The sequence below is a fragment of the Talpa europaea genome, assembly GCF_964194135.1.
Source record: "Talpa europaea genome assembly, chromosome: 8".
In the NCBI taxonomy this organism is placed as follows: Eukaryota; Metazoa; Chordata; class Mammalia; order Eulipotyphla; family Talpidae; genus Talpa; species Talpa europaea.
Window position 1 is genome coordinate 50884668 of NC_140075.1, and position 20047 is coordinate 50904714.

Sequence of the window (20047 nt, forward strand, 5' to 3'; positions counted from 1 at the left end):
TATATTTTGAAAGGAAAATAGGCATTTGCCTTGAAGAAATGAAGGGAAATGACCATTTCAGGCAATAGGAACACATTGTCCCCCATTGCTGGGGAATGAAAATATGACACGTCACAATGATGCAGCGTTAAGACATGTATAATATTATGATGAAGTATTACTTCACTTGATCAATCTGTAAAATATGACATGTTCCAGGCTTTTTCTTTGTCATGTGCAAGTAAAGCTGAGGGTATGTTTAGTAAATCTTCACTTAACATTGTCAATAGGTTCTTAGAAACTACAACTTTAAGTGAAATGATACCTAACAAAAGCAGATCCTCTAAAAGTTGTTTTCTTCAGTGTTGACCAGGAATTTTTTCCCTCATCAACATTATAATGAAATGACCTCCTATGTAGAGAAAAGAAAGGAAAGATAAGCCACGGCCAGATTGCAAATACTAAGTCCTGCTGAAGAGTTTGAATTTCCTTGTTATTAAGTATGAAACTTTTTAATATAAATAAGATTTTAATAAAAAAGTTTGTTTCTTCATGTTCTTACCCCAACTGGGTGTTTATTCTTTATAATGGTTCTATTGTTGGTGGAATGCTTTGTCATTTTATTGATGCCTTCCTAATTAGTGTGCTGAATGTTATTTTTTTATATATTGTAATTTCTGTGTATTGCTTATTCATATCCTTTACTCATTTTTCTGTTGTAGTGTTTATTTTTCTTACTCATTTGTAGGAATGACATATCTAAACTGTAGACATAAATTCGGTTTTTAAGTATTGTTTTTGTTTTGAGTTGGTAAAAGGAAAGACTATTGCCAGCTTGACCACTTGGGAAATACTGTGATAGTACATGGCAGTGGGGGAAGAGGTAGTCAGATTAGAAATCAAGCTGTCACCCAGTTGACTTCATTGTGGAACTTGGATTAAATGTCAGTACTACTGGTTTTTAATTTAGTGTTCTTTGTTGAATACAAATTTGATTGTCTCCTTTACTCTTCTTAGTTTCTACAGTAGAGGAGTATCATGCAGTAAACTTTAAAATGAGGACCTAATTTAAGAATCTTATATAGAGAATAAAAATATAAAGACTTTTAAAGGGTGAGTGCAAAGAGATGGCAAAAATTGATTTTTTTTTTAAAGATTTATTTATGCATACAAGAACTGGGGCATAAACCAGAGGTATGGAGGGGTGAGAGGATTCACCAGAGAGAGTGGGGAGCAGAACAGGCAGAAATACACTGACTGAAATACACTGCTGAGGGCAGCAGCGGGCAAGACAGGAGAGATCTGCTGTGCCATGTGGAGTGCTCTCTGGCTGGCCACCAGGAAGGCCCAGGTTGTTGTTTTTACTCAATATAAATTTTACATTTTTTATATCAGAGATCATAAATGTCCCCAAAGGATCTGCTTCGCTGCAGTCCCCTCAACTGCTTTCTGTGCTCTCATGTTCCTCATACTATTGAACCTAAAAGTGGGGTTGGTGTCCTCCTTTTTCTAGTCATTTGCAAGTCATTCTCTCTCCTTCTTCCCTAAAATTCCCTTGATTCCTATGTTTTGTCATCAGTCAATTTTAGTCATCCTACAGACTCTGGGTTATTTCCTCTCATTCTTTAATTTGAAATATTTAATTTATTTATAGTTAATGAAATTGCTCATAAATCTGCCATTTGTTATTTATTTTCTATATATCTTATGACTTTTTTGTTCTTTTGTGTTAATCTAGTTTGGATTAACAAACTAGAAACTTTGTTCCTATATAGCACTGTCCCCTCCTTTCTCCTTTGTGCAATTATTGTCACAAATGACATATTGAAACATTAGGCGCCTGTTAGCACAGTTGACAATTTTTGCTTTATGCAGTTGTCTTTTTTTTTTTTAAAGATTTATTTATTTATTTGTTTGTTTGTTTATACATACAAGCACTGGGTACAGTCAGAAGCGCGGGAGGGTGAGAGAATTCACCAGAGCCAGAGCGGGGAGCAGAGCAGGCAGAAGGACTGAAGTACACTGCTGAGGGGGGCAGTGGGCGGCAGGAGAGGTCTGCCCGCCACGTGGGACCAGCCTCCGGTGGCCGGGGAGCAGGCGTGGATCTAACCGGCGCCTCATAAGCTACGGGCAGCTTCGCAACCCAGCGCTCAACCGCTGCGCCACCGGGGAGGCCCATGCAGTTGTCTTTTAAATCAGATGAGGGAAACAAAAAATTACAAACAAGAAATGTGTTTATGGGGCCTCCTTGGTGGCATAGGGGTTAAGTCTCAGCACTGTTACCACTATGGCCTGAGTTCAATCCCCAGCCAGGGAGATAACCCACATATGGCACAGCAGACCTCTCCTGTCTTGCCTGCTGCTCCCCTCAGCATTGTATTTCAGTAGATCTGCCTGTTCTGCTCCCCACTCTGTCTCTGGTGAATCCTTTCACCCCTGGCCCCGTACTTCTGGCCTATACCCCAGCTCTTTGATGCATAAATAAAAATAATTTTTTTTTTTTTTAAGAAAAGAAATATGTTTATACTTTCTTTGCATGTACCTACTGTGGTGGACAGCATATTGACTTCCTTAAAATATCCATGGCCTAATCTCTGGTACCTCTTAATTTACATAACAAGAGGAATGTTACTCGATCAAACTAAGGATCTTGAAATAGAGAGTTAGCCTGGATTAACCTGGTGGACCCAGTCTAATCACAAAGATCTTCATGAGGGAAAGAGGAAGGCAGGAAAGTGAGAGATTTAAAGATGATATACTGCTGGCTTTGAAGGTAGAGGAAAGGACCATGTGTCAAAGAATACAGGAAGCCTCTATAAACTGGAAAAAGCAAGGAAACAGATTCTTTGCCAGAGCTTCTACCAAAAAATGCAGCCCTGCTGGCATCCTGATTTTAACCCACTGAGAACCATTTCAGGTTTCCGACCTCCAGATCTGTAATAAAATTTATTTTAAGCCTCTAAATGTGTGGTGATATGTTATAGCAGCAATAGGAAACTAATACAGCAGGTGTATAGTTTTACGATGTTTTTTATTTCTTCCTGTGGATTTAAGTTACTGCCTAGTGCCCTTTCATTTCAGCCTAAAGGTCCCCTTGAGTATTTCTTTTTTGTAGGGCACGTCTGCTAGCAATGAAATCTCTCAGTTTTTGCTTATCTGGGAATATCTTAATTTCTACAAGTTTTTGCAGAATGGTTTTGCTGCATGTGGAACTCAGTACTCAACCATGTAGTTGACAATTCTGTTTTAGCTTGTGCAGAGCCTCAAGAGCAACCAGAGGTGAGAATGTAGGGCCTTCTCAGATCTTTCCTGAGCATGTGATCTTCTAGATTTCCCAGAATACATGAGAGCCTTTCACAGCCCCTGTGGGCATCTCCTTCCCTAGCTTTCTTCTTAAGCTTTTTGCTAGTGTATTGTTAGTCTCTACTGTTATCCATTTCCCCTGACTAGCCACAAAGTTAAACACTTACCCATAAGTATTTTTTTAAAGATTTATTTATGCATGCATGCAGGAGCTGGGGTACAGGCCAGAGATGCTGGGGGTGAGAGCATTCACCAGAGACAGAGTGGGGAACAGAACAGACAGATCCACTGAAATACACTGCTGAGGGGAGCAGTGGGCGAGACAGGAGAGGTCTGCTTCACCATGTGTGTTTCTCTGTGGCTGGCCAGGGATCGAACTTGTGCTGCAGAGGCTGCAGATTGCTTCATAGTGTGATGCTTAACCCCTTGCAGCACCAAGGAGTCCCCACCCATAAGTATTTTTGACAAATGCTACTGCTCCCCACTACCTGCCCTCCCAGGAAAAAGCACTTCATAATAGGCAAGCTATACATCTGGTCATATATAGAAAACCTTGTAAGTGGGGTTTTCCAGGGAGTCCCAGAAAGGTGAAATAATGTCAGTAATTTGAAAATGAAGCTTTGAAGGTACCCCAGCCCAGTTCTGCACCCTCCAGTGCATGTCAGGTTGCTGCTTTTCACTGCTGTTGCAGACTGATTTTCAGATTAAGGGGTGGAAAATAGCGCCATAAAGCTCTCTATTCTTATTCAGAGTCAGAGATTCAGATGTTTTTCTTCAATAAATGCTTTCCAGATTGCTGCAAGCCTTTGGTTAATTTCCAGAATTCTGAAAAATTTATTCTGGCAATTTTTGACACTTACTGCTTTATGGAGAGGTTTTCTAAGAACCTTACTCTGCCATTTTTGCCAATGTCCTTTGTCTTTATTAACATGTTTTAGTTTTTAGCTTACAGTCATTCTAAGACATTTCTGATTTGATTCTCAGTAAATTCAATGGCCATATTAATGGTCTTTACAACACCTTTATTTCTTAGTTGTCTACTTTTGATTGGGTTGTCTTTTTATTATTGTGTTGCAAAAGGATGTTTTTTTTTTTAAATATATATTCTGGATAGAAGTCCCTTAGCAGATCAGATATGTTAAGAAGTATTTTCTGCCATTCTAATGGTTATCTTTTCACTTTCTTGGTAGTCCTCAATTCTCAGTCTTTGTTACTTCACCTTTGAACAGATTTAATTAATTCTCTTCTTTATATACATTCTTTACTTGGTTTTCTGACAACAACATTCTCTTGATTTTTTTTTCTCACCTTCCTGTATGCTTCAACTCAGTCTCCTTTGCAGCTTATTTTTATTCTCTCCAACCTATAAACATTAAAATGCCCCTAGGCTCAGTCCCCAAACTACTTATTCTGTCACACCACACTCTTATCTCCTCTGCTCTCATTTATATGCTGACAACTTCAAATTTACTATCAGTCTCATATATTCATCTGCCTACTTGACATTTCCACTTAGATATCTGATAGACATCTCAAATTTAATGTGTCCAAAACCAGTCTCCTGTTTTTTTTTTCTCTAAAACCTGATCCCTCCGTCTTCCTCATCTCAGTAAAAAGCAATTCCATTTTTCATTTGCTTGAGCCAAGGAGTTATTCTTAACTCTTTCTTTCTCCCTCCGCACATAGAATCCACAACAAATTCTACTACTTTATTTTTAATATATTTAGAGTCCAACGTCATCTCACTATTTCCATTACTACCAGCCTGGTTCAAGCCACTGTTTACACTCTTTTGGATTATTGTCATACCCCTTAACTAGGCTACCTGTCTTTAGTGCCCTGTAATCTTTTCTCAACAGACAGAGCAATCCTTTTAAAGCATGTCAAATTATTTCATTCCTCTTAAAACCGTGTAGTAGCTCCCATCATTCAGAAAAACTCAAAGTTCTTATAGTCACTTATATCATCTAGTCCCTATTTTTATTCTGACCTCATTTACTTTTCTGTGACTCTCACTCTTCTGTTGCCACTCTGATTCCCTTAACATTCCTCAAGTGCCCCAGGTATATTCCTACCTGAAGGTCTTTGTGTACACTGTTTTTTTCTGCCTGCATAGCAACCTTTCAGTTATCCACATGCATTCAATAACAGTGCTGTGCAGGATCAGTAGAGTTGGGGACAAAAGGAAAAATCAGTAACGTTGATCAAGCCTTTATTTAAATGTTTATATTTTGTTCATTTTCACTTTCTGCATTCATTTTGACCTTAAAAAATAAAGAGTACATTATCTTCACTACTGAGTATTTTTTTTCCATCCTCCTTAAAAATTCATCTGACACAAACAGTTTACATGCCTTGCTTGCATCTTTTGTTTCTTCTGCCCAGGAAACTAGAAATAGAAGGGAATCACTTCCTGATAAAGGATATCTATCATAGACCTACAGCTGAAATTGTAGTTTATGGAGAAAAACTGAAAGCTTTTGCTTTCGGATAAAAACTTAGGTATGGATGTACTTTCTCATCACTTTTGTCCATTTCTATCCATATACTGAAAATTTTAGCTAGTCTGACAATACCAGAAAAAGAAATAAAAGGCATCCAGATATGAAAGGAAGAAATAAAATTGATATGATTATCTTCATGGAAAGTGCTAAGGGACTACAACAAAAGCTGTTAGAAATGTGTTTAGCAATATTATTGAAGGATGAAAGTTCAATGTATGAAAATCAATTATATTTCTATATATTGGCAATCACATTTAAATTTTTAAAATAGCATTTAGAATAGAATTGAAAATATGAAATAAAGATATACCTGACAAGTGATGTATAAGACCTATACACTGAAACCTGCAGAATATAACTGAAAGAAATTTTAAGAAGACCTAAATAAATGGAGAGATTTACTATGTTCATGAATCAAAAAACTTCAGCTAGAACGTTCTAGTGTCAGTTTTCCTAAGACTCACTGATAAATGCAATAGGTCCTAATTCTCAGCAGCCTTTTTTTTTTAAAAGATTGATTGATTGATTGATTGATTGATTGATTTATACAAGCACTGGGTAGAGTCAGAAGTGCGGGAGGGTGAGAGAATCCACCAGAGCCAGAGGAGTAACAGAACAGGCAGAAGGACCGAAGTACACTGCTGAGGGGAGCTGCAGGCAGCAGAAGAGGTCTGCGTGCCATATGGGATTCTCACCCTGTGGCCGGGATTGAACCAGCGCTGCAGAGGCTGCGGGCAGCCTTGCAGCCCAGCGCTCAACTGCTGCGCCACCGGGGAGGCCCCCTCAGCAGCCTTTTTTAATAACAATTTTTTAATTCACATAGAAATGCACTTAGATTACCTGACTTCAACTTTTATTATAAATCTACAGTAGTAAAGAAACTGTAGTATAGACATAGCCAAATAGGTCAATGGAAGAGAGTCCATAATTCTCTCTCTCTCTCTCACACACACACACACACACACACACACACACACACACACGTATGTAAATGGTCAATTGATTTTTCTATAGAGGCATAAGGGCAAGAGAAAGGATAGTTTTAACAAATGGTACTAGAATTCTTTTTGGACAGCCATGTGCTAAAAAGTGAAGTTCTATCTATACCTCATGACACGGATAAAGGCCTTATCCATCTTATATGAAATTTAAATGTGGATCTATACATTAAATGTGGATATGTATATCATAAAATCAAAAACTAAAACTTCTAAAGAAAATCATAGGGGTAAAACTTTATAACATTGGGTGAGGCAAAGATTTCTTACGTATGACTTCAAACAGACAATTTGTAAAGGAAATATTGATGATTTGGTGTTTATTAAAGACAAGAAGTTCTGGGTCTCCCTGGTGGCGCAAGGGTTAAGATGCAACCTATGAAGCTATCTGCAGCCACTGCAGCACAAGTTTGATCCCCGACCAGAAAGCTGACCCACGTGACTCAGCAGACCTCTCCTGTCTTGCCCACTGCTCCCTTCAGCAGTGTATTTCAGTGGATCTGCCTGTTCTGTTCCCCACTCTATCTCTGGTGAATCCTCTCAACCCCCCACACTCTGGCCAGTACCCCAGTTCTTGTATTCATAAATAAATAAATCTTAAAAAAAAAAGTTGGGGCCTCCCCAGTGGCGCAGCCTCTGTAGTGCAGGTTCGATCCCAGCCAGCCTGGGGAGATACCCACATAGCACGGCAGACCTTTCCTATCTCACCTGCTGCTCCCCTCAGCTGTGTATTTCCGTCTGCCTGTTCTGCTCCCCACTGTGTCTTTGGTGAATCTTCTCACCCTCCCGCACATCTGGCCTATAGCCCTGGTTCTTGTATGCATGAATAAATAAATCTTTAAAAAAAAAAAAGGTCAAGAAGTTCTGCTCTCTGAAGAAGATAAACTACAGACTGGGAGAGAATATTTGCAAATCACATATCTAATAAAGGACTTATGTCCAGAATACATAAAGAATTCTCAAAATTCAATAATAAAATAACCCAATCAAAAATGTGTTTTAACTTTGAACATATACTTCACCAAACATGAGTGTTTCAAATCCCTTAATCAATAGGGAAAAACAGATTAAACCTATGAGATACTTTAGTAGATGCCTACAATAGGAAATCTAAAATTAAAACTATGCGCAGTGTTTTGAGGAGCATTAGAGAACTGTTTTACACTATTAATAAGAATGTAAAATGGTTGAATTACTTTGAGAAAGTTTCACAGTTTTTTTAAGAAAGTGAGCACTTGCCTAACATAGATATGATAACCAGCCATAAATACAGGGTATTTATGTCCACTTAGTCTTACACACATATATTCACAGAAGTTTTATTTGTAATATCTCCAATTGGAGACAACGCAAATGTCCATTAACAGGTCCATTAACAATAATAATTGTTATACCTGTGCATTAAATTATTGCCAACATAAAGGAAGAATCTGTTGATGCACACAACGTGAATGAACCTTAAGATAATTCCTGAGTGAAAGAAGCTATATAAAATAAAGAGAACATTCTATGTTTGATTCCATTTATATAAAATTCTAAAAAATGAAAACTATAGTAATAGAAAAAAGATCAGTAGTTGGCTGGGAGTAGGATAGGGAAGATCTTGAAGAACTGAGAGAAGCTATTGGAAGGAGGTTACAAAGCATACTGAGTGCGTGATTGACATGTCTACTCTCTTGATGATGTGATGATTCCACAGTTTTTAGACATGTCAGAACTTACTAGATTATGGTCCTTGTGGTGGGAAGGGAGATTTTTCATTGTTGGAGAGAGAAAAAATCTACAGTTTAATGAAACTGCCCTGTACTTGAAGCAGTCGTTGATATATAGGAAGAGTATCTTATCAAAGGCATTGCATACCTATGAACACATTGGCTTGTTTTTAGGAGGTAAAACTTTCTGATTAATTGATGATCAACTTTATATTTAACTCTTAGGTGGAAATATTTCTCAAGAAAAAAATGTGACTGAGGAATTTTGCATTCTCATGGTTTTTGGTTTTACTTTGGTTCCATCCCTCAACAGAAACAGTGGACAACTGAGAATAACATAGAATCCCAAAATCAATTTAACAACATGATTTTTATCATAGACTCATCATTGCTCATATCAACCTAAGAAAAAACCCCATCAGTCAAGTTTTAAACATAGAGACACTGAAATGTATTTGTATAGGTCACTCAAATTAATTTTATTGGATTTTACATGGTACTTTTTGACGTAATTTTGGAGTTAGCTTATTATAACTCAGGGCTTTACCTGTAGATCATTTAATGAGATAATATTTAATTTGGCATATTGCTTTGTAGTATCCAATAGTTGTAAAAGTTAAAAGTACAACTTGGTTTGTAATTGAACTGTCCCTATTCTGTCCCTTTACATTCTTAATTCTTGCTCTCTAGTGACAACACTTTCAAGTCTTTAAGTTTCTCCTGGTGTTTACTTTTATGGCTCAAATAACATACTTATTCGGCTATTCGTTTTAAGTTCCAAATTTATTAAATTATCTGAGGTTAAGCACTCTTACCTCTTTCCACCCCATCTCATACACTTTCTCATGTTTCCTTTCTTGTAATGCCTTTTATTTTCCATAGATTTGGTTTTTGTTTGCTTAGATTTTTATGTATCCATCAGTACTGCATCTCCAAACTCTTCTGTAGAATGAAAACTCTTTGGATGTTACAAACATTTGGTGATTTTTTGTTTGGAATCTTTTTTTTTTTTTTTTTTAAACTTCAATGCTGTTTTTTATTGTTTGGAATCTTACTAGGCCAATCATAGCTTTTGTCCTAACAGACATACTTGGAATTTCTTCCTATGTTGAATCCTCTCTTTTCTGGATGCCATGTTTTCCTCTTAATTTATTGCCTTGTGATGTAGGAGCACATCTTCCAGTAGTAGCCGTCTGAGAAATAGAGTATGAAAGGTAAATATTTTTGAGAACTTAGAAATCTGAAATTTTTCTTAGGCACTAAAATCAAGATTGGGAATACTTGGTTCGGTTGTAAGAAACTGCTATTAAATTTTAGCCTATATAAATGGTTATTATGTTTGTAACTTACTGTCTTTGGTTACCTCTACAGTTACACTGATGATGTTCAAATAATTTGCCTGATTAAAACTTCCATCTCTTCTGTAATGTAAAAAATATATATTGTCTTGATAGAAATTTTCACATTTTCTTTTCTGTAGTGACATTTCTTTTTCTACATGTTTTTAAAGTGGTATTTATTTTTCCAACTACCTACTATCCCTAATGCCCTTTTGTCTCCTCCCTCTGCCTCCCTTCTTAACCTCAGAAACCTCACTTGTTTATTAATGTCCAGTAGTTTATATATGTATTTTGCTCTATTGAATCATCTGTGATGTGTCTAATATTTTTCTTTGTCATTTTGACTTCTTCACACATAATTTCCTCAAACTCCTTCCATTTTGCTGTAAAGAGCAGCAATTCATCTTTCCTTATGGCTGAACAATATTCCATTGCGTGGATATAACATCTTATATCTTTTTGGATATCTTTTTTATCCAGTCCTCTATTAGTGGGTACTTAGGTTTTTCCCATGTCCTAGCTATTTCAAATAAGCATTGTAGAGCATACAAATTTTTTAGCTGATGTCTCAGGTTTTTCAAATAGATGCCCAGGAGTGACATTGCTGGCTCAGATGGTATGTCCTTTTTCATTTATTTTTATTTTTTTAAAAAAGATTTATTTATGCATATAAGAACTGGGGTGTAGGCCAGAGGTAAGGGGGTGAGAGGATTCACCAGAGACAGAGTGGGGAGCAGAACAGGCGGATCTACTGAAATACACTGCTATAGGGAGCAGCGGGTGAGACAGGAGAGGTCTGCTGCACCATGTGGGACCCTCCTCCGGTGGCTGGGGAGCAGCCGGGGATGGAACCGGAGCTGCAGAGGCTGCGGGCAGCTTCGCAACCCAGCGCTCAACCGCTGCGCCACCGGGGAGGCCCCTGTATTGCTTTTGATGAATTATCTGTTCATTTCTGACTTCCATTTATTAATTATGCTGTTTGCTTTGTTGTTACACAGTTTATCTTGGATGTTAATCCTTTGTCAATTGTATAATCTGTGAATGTTTCCCGTCTTTCAGTTGGATGTCTTTTCAGTCTACTTATGTTTTCTCTCTTTTGAGGGAATGCCAATTGTTTATTTTTGCTTTTATTTCCCTTGTCATAGAGGTTTTGTATCCAAAAACATCTTTATCATTGATGTCATTTAATGTTTCTCCAGTATTTTTTTTCTATATATTTTATTGTTGCAGTTCTTATAGATAAGTCTTCAATCCATTTAGAATTTGTTTTTGTACAGTAACTTAAGATCACTTAAAGATGATCCAACTTCAGCCTCTTACATGTGGCTGTTCAGTTTTCCCAGTTCCATTTGTTAAAGAAACTACTCACTCCCCCATGGTATGATCAGGTCTCCTTTATTATGAATTAAGTATTGATACATATGTGAATTTATTTTTGGACTTTTTATTCTGTTCCATTGATCCATGTGTCTTTTTATTCCAGTACCATATTGTTTCATTTAATGGTTGCTTTATAATATAAAGCCAGATGATGTGATACCTCCATTTCTGTCCTTTTTTACACCAAGATTGCTTTTTTCATTGAAGAATATGACTTGTTTTTACTGCACATTGGATTTATTTTGCTAGTACTTTCACTTGTGCTGTTTTTACATGGTTTTTTTTAGTATTAGGGTAATGTTGCCATCATTAAATGTATTAGCATTCCCTCTTAGATTTTTATAAATAATTTGAGTAAGGTGGGCATAAGTTCCTTAAAAGTTTGTTAGAATTCACTTATAAAGCAGCCTGGCCATGAACTTTTCTTTTGGGGAACAGTTTTGATTCTTATTTCAGTTTCTGTGATTGTGATTGGTTTGTTCATCTTTATTTTTTCCTGGTTTTGGTAAAATGTATTTTTCTAAAAATTTGTCCATTTCTTAAGGATATCAAATTTATTTGACCTGTAGTTGTTCATAGTAATCTCTTAGGATTCTTTTTTTTAAAAGATTTATTTATTCATGCATACAAAAACTGGGGTACAGGCCAGATGTGTGGGAGGGTGAGAGGATTCACCAGAGACAGAGCAGGGAACAGAACAGGCAGACTGACTGAAATACACTGCTGAGGGGAGCATTGGGCAAGACTGGAGAGGTCTGCTGCGCCATGTGGGATTCTCACCGGCCGGCCAGGATCAAACCCACACTGCAGAGGCTGTGGACAGCTTCACAGTGCTGTGCTCAACTATATGCCTTCTGTGGTCCTTTCTTCTCTCTCATTTCTAACTCATTGTACTCATTGTACTATTGTTTTCTCTCATTTCTTTGTTAGCCTAGCTAGAGGTTTATCAGTTTTCTTTATCTTCTCAAAGAACCAACTCTTTTTTTGTGGCCTGTTTTATTTCTATTTCTGCTCTTTTATTATTTCCTTCTACTAACTCGAGGTCATATTTGTTCCTCTTTTTAAAGGTGTTTTAGTTATAATAAGTTACTCATTTGGGATTTTTCTTATTTCTGTGGACTTCTATTGCAGTTATCTTCCATTTGAAGACCATTTTTTGTCATTTGATATTATCCTCATTTTTATCAGTCTCAGGTATTTTTTATTTCTATTTTAATGTAATCTTTAATTCAGTGGCTATTAAGTATCAAGTTGTCTGACTACTTGTATTTGTGGTTTTTCCCCTTTTTCACATATTTAATTGATTTTAGCATTTAACTTTATGGCATTATGGTCAGAATACTTGATATAATTTCTATCTTTGTAGTTATATTGACAGTTGACTTGTTCATGTATTCCAACATATGAGCAATTCAACACACCAAAAATTTTCCATTGTACGTGAAAAAAAATGTTTATGCAGCAGTTTTGTGGTGATGTTAATATCTCTTTAGTTCTATTAATATTTGCCGTATATTTCTTGCCACTCCATCTTTTGATACATGCATATTTATAAGTTTTATTTCTTCTTATTGTATTAAGCTATAGTATAGGGTTCACTTTTATCCCTCATTACCTTTCTTAATTGGAGATCTACTTTATCTAATGTAAGAATAGCTGTTCCTGACTCCCCCCCCCCCCAAAGATTTATTTATTTATTTATACAAGCACTGGGTACAGTCAGAAGCATGGGAGGGTGAGAGAATTCACCAGAGCCAGAGCGGGGAGCAGAGCAGGCAGAAGGACCTAAGCACACTGCTGAGGGGAGCAGAGGGCATCAGGAGAGGTCTGCGCGCCATGTGGGACCCTCCTCCAGTGGCCGGGGAGCAGCCGGGGATCGAACTGGCGCTGCAAAGGCTGCAGGCAGCTTCGCAACCCAGCACTCAACTGCTGCGCCACCGGGGAGGCCCTGTTCCTAACTTTTTTGATTGCCATTGCTTGGAGTATTATATTCCAGCCTTTACTTCTAAGTCTGTGTTTGTCTTTACTGGTAAGATGAGTATCCTATAAATAGGTAAAAATTTGTTTTGAAATCTACTCACCACGCTATAACTTCTAATTGGATTTTAAGCTATTTACATTTAAGGTGATTATTGAGACATAAGTGCTTATGGCCATTTTGGATTTTTTTAGCTTGTTTTTCTATTTTTTGACATCTTCCTTTTATGTTTAAGTTCCATTTTCATTGTCTTATGTGTTACTTCTATTAATTTTTGTTTGAACATTCTGGCAAAATTAGCATATAGTGGACTATTTTTGTGACCCGTTGGATGATCTGGTCTTGTTCTGATGGGCCACATTTTTACTTTCCTCCATGTTGTATAATTTTGCTGATATCTCTATAATTTTTTTTTGTTATTTTATAAACATCTCTTTCGCCATGCATGTCCCTCTTGTTATTGGACTTTAATTTTTGCATTTTTTACTGAAGCTTCCTTCTGTCTTACATGCTAGTTTTTTAATGATAAAGTATTCTCGGCTGGAAATCTTTTTTTTTCCTCTTGAGTATTTTAAATACTTCCTTCTATTCCCTTCTTGCTTAAAAGATTTCCACTAAAATGTCTATGGACAGTCTCATAAGTGTTCCCTTAAAGGTACTCTTCCTTCTCTTGGTGCTTTTAATATTCTGTCCTTGTCATTGACTTTCAGCAGTTTGATTATAACGTGTCGTGGAGTGTGTCAGTCTGGAATTATTTTGTTTGGAACTCTTTGGGCCCCTTGGATCAAGACATCTAGTTCATTTCCCAGATTGATATGGTTCTAAGCAATATTTCTTTAGAGAAATTTTCTATGCCATTCTCTTCTCCTTTCTAAGAACCCCATGATACTTATGTTATTTGTATTTAGGTTATCCCGAAGAGCGCTTACTGTTTTCTTTTTTTTTTTTTTTAATAAAAGAGGACGAATTCATTTTAATTTATTGGCTTTTGGTAAGTATAAATCCATGAGGCATACAGCCTCACATGGATTCTGTGTCCTATGGCCTTAGCAAGAAGGTTGCTTTGGAACTTGGCACAACTGTTTCTGTGAGCACTCATTACCTTTCTCCAGATTACTCTAGTTTATTTGGTTTGCCACCAGGAGTCACTGTGTTGTTGTTTGCTTTGTACACATAAGCACATCTCTTGCCTAGAGAGGATTCCGTTTCATCTGGAGCATTAATGCCTTTAATTTTAAGAAGTGCTTTATGCTCCCTCTGGAGACCCCACTTGTAGCCAGCAAAAATGGCCTTGGCCTTGGACCACAGCCATCGAGACATATCTTAGAAGCCCTGTTCTCAGCGGGCCTACCCAGGCTCCAAGATGGCAGTGTGTTTTCATTTTTTAATTATTTTTTTCTCGTTTTATTTTTGTGTTTCCACCACTTTTCCTTCAAGCTCACGAATTTCCCCACTACTTACATTTCTCCATTACTTGCATATCTACTGTTGAGGTGCTGTATGTATTTTTTAAATTCAGTAATATTGCTTTTTAGATCCATTAGTTTGTAAGTCTCATATTTTCTGTCTTTGTTGTTTTACATCATCCATTTTTTTTTCTTAATTTGGCTAGCATGGTTAACAGTTACCTGAAACAACTCCTCAGGCCTATTCCACAGTTCTACACTGAGACTCTTCAGGGCTTTTTGTTCCTTTGGCATTTGTGATATATTCTTCTGTCTCATCATTTTTAGTTTTTATGAATCATAATTGAATTTTCTTTTTTTTTTTAAGATTTATTTTTATTTATTTATACAAGCACTGGGTACAGTCAGAAGCGCGGGAGGGTGAGAGAATTCACCAGAGCCAGAGCGGGGAGCAGAGCAGGCAGAGGGACCGAAGTACACTGCTGAGGGAAGCAGCAGGCGGCAGGAGAGGTCTGCGCGCCATGCGGGACCCTCCTCCGGTGGCCAGGGAGCAGCCGGGGATCGAACCGGCGCCGCAGAGGCCGCGGGCAGCTTCTCAACCCAGCGTTCAACCGCTGCGCCACCGGGGAGGCCCTGAATTTTCTTATTTTAATAAATTTGCTTTATACTCCTTCTACAAGAAGCTTGTTATAATCCTAGTGTTTTTTGTTTTTTTTTTTACCCAGTGTCTAATGTTTCACAGATCAGTGCTTTTGCACCTATTCAGATAACTGGGGCACTGGTGCCAGTGCAGGTAGTAGATCAAAAGGAACTGGGCCGGTCCTCCCCGGTGGCGCAGCGGTTGAGCGCTGGGTTGCGAAGCTGCCCGCGGCCACTGCGGCGCCGGTTCGATCCCCGGCTGCTCCCCGGCCACCGGAGGAGGGTCCCACATGGCGCGCAGACCTCTCCTGCCGCCCGCTGCTCCCCTCAGCAGTGTACCTCGGTCCTTCTGCCTGCTCTGCTCCCCGCTCTGGCTCTGGTGAGTTCTCTCACCCTCCCGCGCTTCTGACTGTACCCAGTGCTTGTATAAACAAAACAAACAAATAAATAAATAAATAAAACATGCCTCTATTTAAAAAAAAAAAAAAAAAAAAAAGGAACTGGGCCAATAAAGCCCTGAAAGGCCAGCTCCAGTGAACATCATTGGTTCAGGTTTCCTACAGTGCTGCAGGTCCCCATATTGAGTGGTGGGGATCCACCGTGAACCCTTTTCCTAGGTCAACTCCTTGACCAAAATGTTTGGTACAACCTTATGCCAGCCTCAGTGTTTAGGCTGTGGTTGAGCAACAGATACAGCGATGGGTAAAAACTTTGAGACAGGGACATAATCCAGGAATTGTTCTCTTTACTTTTCATGTATGGAGCCTAATTCTAGTGCACTTGTTCCTGTTAGTGAGGTCCAGATGCTTAGGCTCCAGTTAGTGAGAGCATTCAGTTGTTGTCTTGATTTTGGCCCTGGGTGAGGATGAGGCAGGTGTTTGGCATAGCGTAGCTTCAGGTTGCAAATAATAACCTCTTTTATGAAGAGAGGCAGGTGATCTGATCTGGCTCTCCCCGCTGGTTTGAACTCCAACTGCTCTAGTTTAGAAGCCACAGGCTCAAGCCAGTAATCATCATTCTGCAGCCTTAATACACTGTTTCTCCAGTGTGCATGCTCAGTATATTCCCTTCTCAGGTGTAGAGCCGGTTTCTAAAGTCCCTGATGTGGTCATGTGCCCTTGGGTCAACAACAGCAGAGGGGCTATATACAGATGCTGTCTCTTGCTCTCCCAGGTTGTGATGCCCTGTTATTGCTGTGCTGCCCCAGTATCACCCAAAATACAATTCAATTACAGTTTTTCCTACCTCCTTTTGCCATCCATTGCTCCTGATACATGCAGTGGTCATCCATTTGTCTTTCAAGGGTTGTTAACTTAGTTTTGATTGTGAAGATGTAGAGGAGGAGAGTTTGGTGTGTTTGCCACTGTTTAGCCAGACTCCTTCCTTTCTTTTTTAAAATCAATTTTCTTTTTCTTTCTTCAACTTTCTTAATTGCAGTGTAGCCCTATTGTATTACCCTTCTCAATTTCTTATTTTTTCCCTGTTTTTATCTTTTTGGGTTTTTTTTTTTTTCTAGATTTCTTCAATTTTATCCTCCAGCTTCCTATTTTATATACATATATAATGAAATAGTTTATTTTTATTTCTACAGTCTCTTTAGACTCTGAATTATTTCTCATAATCTCTTGTTCTTGTTTCATGGATGCAGTATATTATGTATGATATGATCATAATTCTATTTGTTTTGTTTTTTTTCTGCTCCCTGCATTGTCTTTTTTTTTTTAATGAGTTCATTCATTGTTTAGTTAAGAATCATATTAGAGCATTTTTACCAAATGTCTTGTCATTCTTGATTATTTACTTGTATTTAAAAGTGAGACTACAATCTCTTCTTTTTTTTTTTTTTAGAAGCTCTGTTTTCATTGGTGGAGCTTGTCAACTGTTGTGCTTTACTGTAGGGGTGACTGACCATTTAGATTGGGGGGGTGGTCCTCCAACTGCATGCATCTGTAGATCTTTTGTCTTTGCTAGGCAGGCATTTTTCCTCAGAGGAATCAACCAGTCTTTTGCCTGCTTTCTCAGAGCCTAGTGGAGGGAAAAGGACTTTATGTATTGCCATTTCTCTCATTGTTGTACTTTATCCCTGTTTTCAGTTTTGCTTGGTATGGGTGAGTACAGAGCCTGTGTGCTCAACATATCCAGAAAGTAAACCTTCAGGATTCTGCTGGAATAGTGAAGGATAGAGAGTGTGGAAGTGGGGAGGTTACACTGGGTGGTGTAGAAGATCTGTAGAGGCCTGATTGTATTTTTTCAAGACTTTGTGCCCAAATACCTGTTTTGAACACTGTTCTCTTTTCAAGAGAATACCTCTAAACTTTTCCTGGGTTTTAAATACTTGCTAACATATTTTCTTTACCTCCACCCCTATCATCTCTTACAGGCATAAGTTTCATCTTCCTCTAGTCTAACAGTTGTCCGTCTAATTTCTAGTTTCTAAATTATTTTTGACATTGCATGTCTGCTATTTCCTATCTTGCTCTTTGTCCTTGAGATTTTATTCTTATTTTTCTGTTTACTTGATTTCTATATACTTGGTTTCATTTTAATGAGGTTTTGGTACACACAGGCAGTCCCCTCACTTGTGTATCATGTGCCCCTCTGGACTACATCCTCCTGAGTAGGGTTAAATGAAAGGCTGAAATCCAGCCTGAGCTTGATCACACCTTGAACCTGGTTTGCCCAGAAGGAGGTAGCTTCTCTCTAATTCACAAAGACCTTATGCTGGTGGTAGCCGTGCATGTATATTTATTGCTGTCTTCTTAAGGTACTAACTTGAATCTGCTGTATAGTTCTGCTATATTGTTTTCAATTCTGTAGCAAATTGTGAATGCTTTTTACTGGGTTGATTATACCTGTTGCTTGACATATATCCCTATGTATTCCCTTTGAATATAGTAAAACACTTTACTTTTAACTGTTGTCTGTTTCCAGGTGTAGTTGCCTGGCGCCTAATTGGATGTTCAGTTTTTGTAGTTATACCCATTTGCCTTTGGCATCATTGATCCCTGTGCCAATCGTACTTGGTAGATTCAGGCACTCCTGAATTAACTCAATATTCTGAGTGCTAACCATACTTGGTAGATTCAGGCACTACTGAATTAACTCAATATTCTGAGTGCTAAATACTCGTCCAGTAAATAGTGAGTCATAGAGAAGGAGACTGAATCTAAGGGATTCTGAAATGCTTTTTTTTTGAGATAATGATCAAAAGGAAATATGCCTTGTGAAGTCCAAATACTGAAAACCTTGTTAAATTTTCAGGGAGAAGTTAAAATTCTCTAAGAAAACCTAGAAACAAAGTTCCTTTTGAGAAGTGCTGATTGTCCCCATCATGTTCCACCTAATTATACTACTACTCACCATCTTTGATTTCTTAACTTGTAGGTTGACATAACCCGGAGGAAGGAAGGATAAGGGAGTCAGGAATAACTTGAGATGATAATAGGTGTCAGCAGCATTTTCTACTGTGACCTTTAAAGGAATGCTGGGTAGAATATATTAAAACAGAACAAAAGGCAGCAGAAGTCTTTAGTGAAATGAAATAGTTCTCAAGTTTATTAGAACTACCATTTAACACTTTTTCATTATTTATTTCCTATAATTTATAGAGAAAGAAACAGTTACCATGTGGCAGCCTATACTTCTTCTCTTTTAGCTACAGAATAGAGATAGATGTTTGCCTTCAAGATAATGTCACTCTTTTATAACTTTTCTTCCTATGAATGATTATCTCTGCCTGTTGCTTCCTAGGAGAGGTTTCAGAAGGACAGTACTTTGTTGTTTATTCAATTTTTAGGAGCAGCTACTCTGGAGAACAAAGAATGATAGAATTTAACTCTTAAGGATGGCAGAGACTAAAGAATTAGTTATCGTTTACAACAGCTGAAGAAATAGCAGCCCATTGTTCTCCAAAGTAGATCTTGCCACCCACCAGTTGTTGAAATCTCAGCCTTGTCATTGCATGCATTTCACTGTCCTAATGTCAAGTAGTAGAGGGACAGGGAATCCTACCTTTCCATCTCCCTTTGTATATGGAGTGTCTATTATATAGACAAATGACACTGTCAGTCCTGTCAGTGACAAATATTTAGCACTTAACACAGTGCCCACTTGTAGTAAGGCCTTAGAAACTTTGTCATATATATGCTGAAATAACTATTAAGTTCTGGGTCTGTGATTGAGGGAGCCTATGACATCCAGTTTCTAGAAAGTTATATATTCCTGCAAAAGTTATCTCAACTTAGATTTTCAAAGTTATTATTCATTCATTCAGAAAATATTTGTTGAGTATATTCTATGTTCAGGCAGTATGATAGACCCCCAAGGATAAGAGTGTTAAAGGAAGGAATACCCTCCATTGAACCTTTTGTTTATTATGGAAGGAAGGCATTTTAAAAGCTGTCATTTTGCATAAGATAATGCTACAAAGGAGAATTATACCTCTGAGATTCTATGGAAGTACACTCTCTGGCTTAATTTTTCTTTTTCTATTTTTTTTTTTCCTACTCCTTCTCTTTGGTAGCCTCAGTTTTGCAGTCCTAATTCCAGAATTTGCTTTTGTTTTGTCTGTTTCTTTGTATTCCACATGTGAGTAGTAATCACCTGGTATCTGACTTTCTCCTTCTGGACTTAATGTTGCTTGCCTTTACCCCTCAAGTTCCATTTTTTACCACAAATGGCAATATTTCACCTTTGTTTTTAATAGCTAAGTAGTATTGCATTTTATATCTATACCACATCATCTTTGCTCAAGCATCCATCAGTGGGCACTTAGGTTGTTTCCTTATCTTGCTTGTGGTAAATAGTAA

The 20047-nt window shown here is 37.8% G+C and overlaps 1 protein-coding gene and 1 pseudogene across 2 annotated transcripts in view; one reads left to right on the forward strand and one right to left on the reverse strand.

Annotated features, from left to right (window-relative positions):
* The window catches only part of ZNF609 (zinc finger protein 609), a gene marked incomplete at both ends in the record, with an annotated part of 169920 nt that overhangs the window by 79812 nt on the left and 70061 nt on the right, over positions 1-20047 (forward strand). The window lies entirely within an intron of this gene.
* LOC311175504 (large ribosomal subunit protein eL33-like) lies at positions 13651-14514 on the reverse strand (annotated as a pseudogene). Its single transcript has one exon. The product of its transcript is annotated as a large ribosomal subunit protein eL33-like (transcript).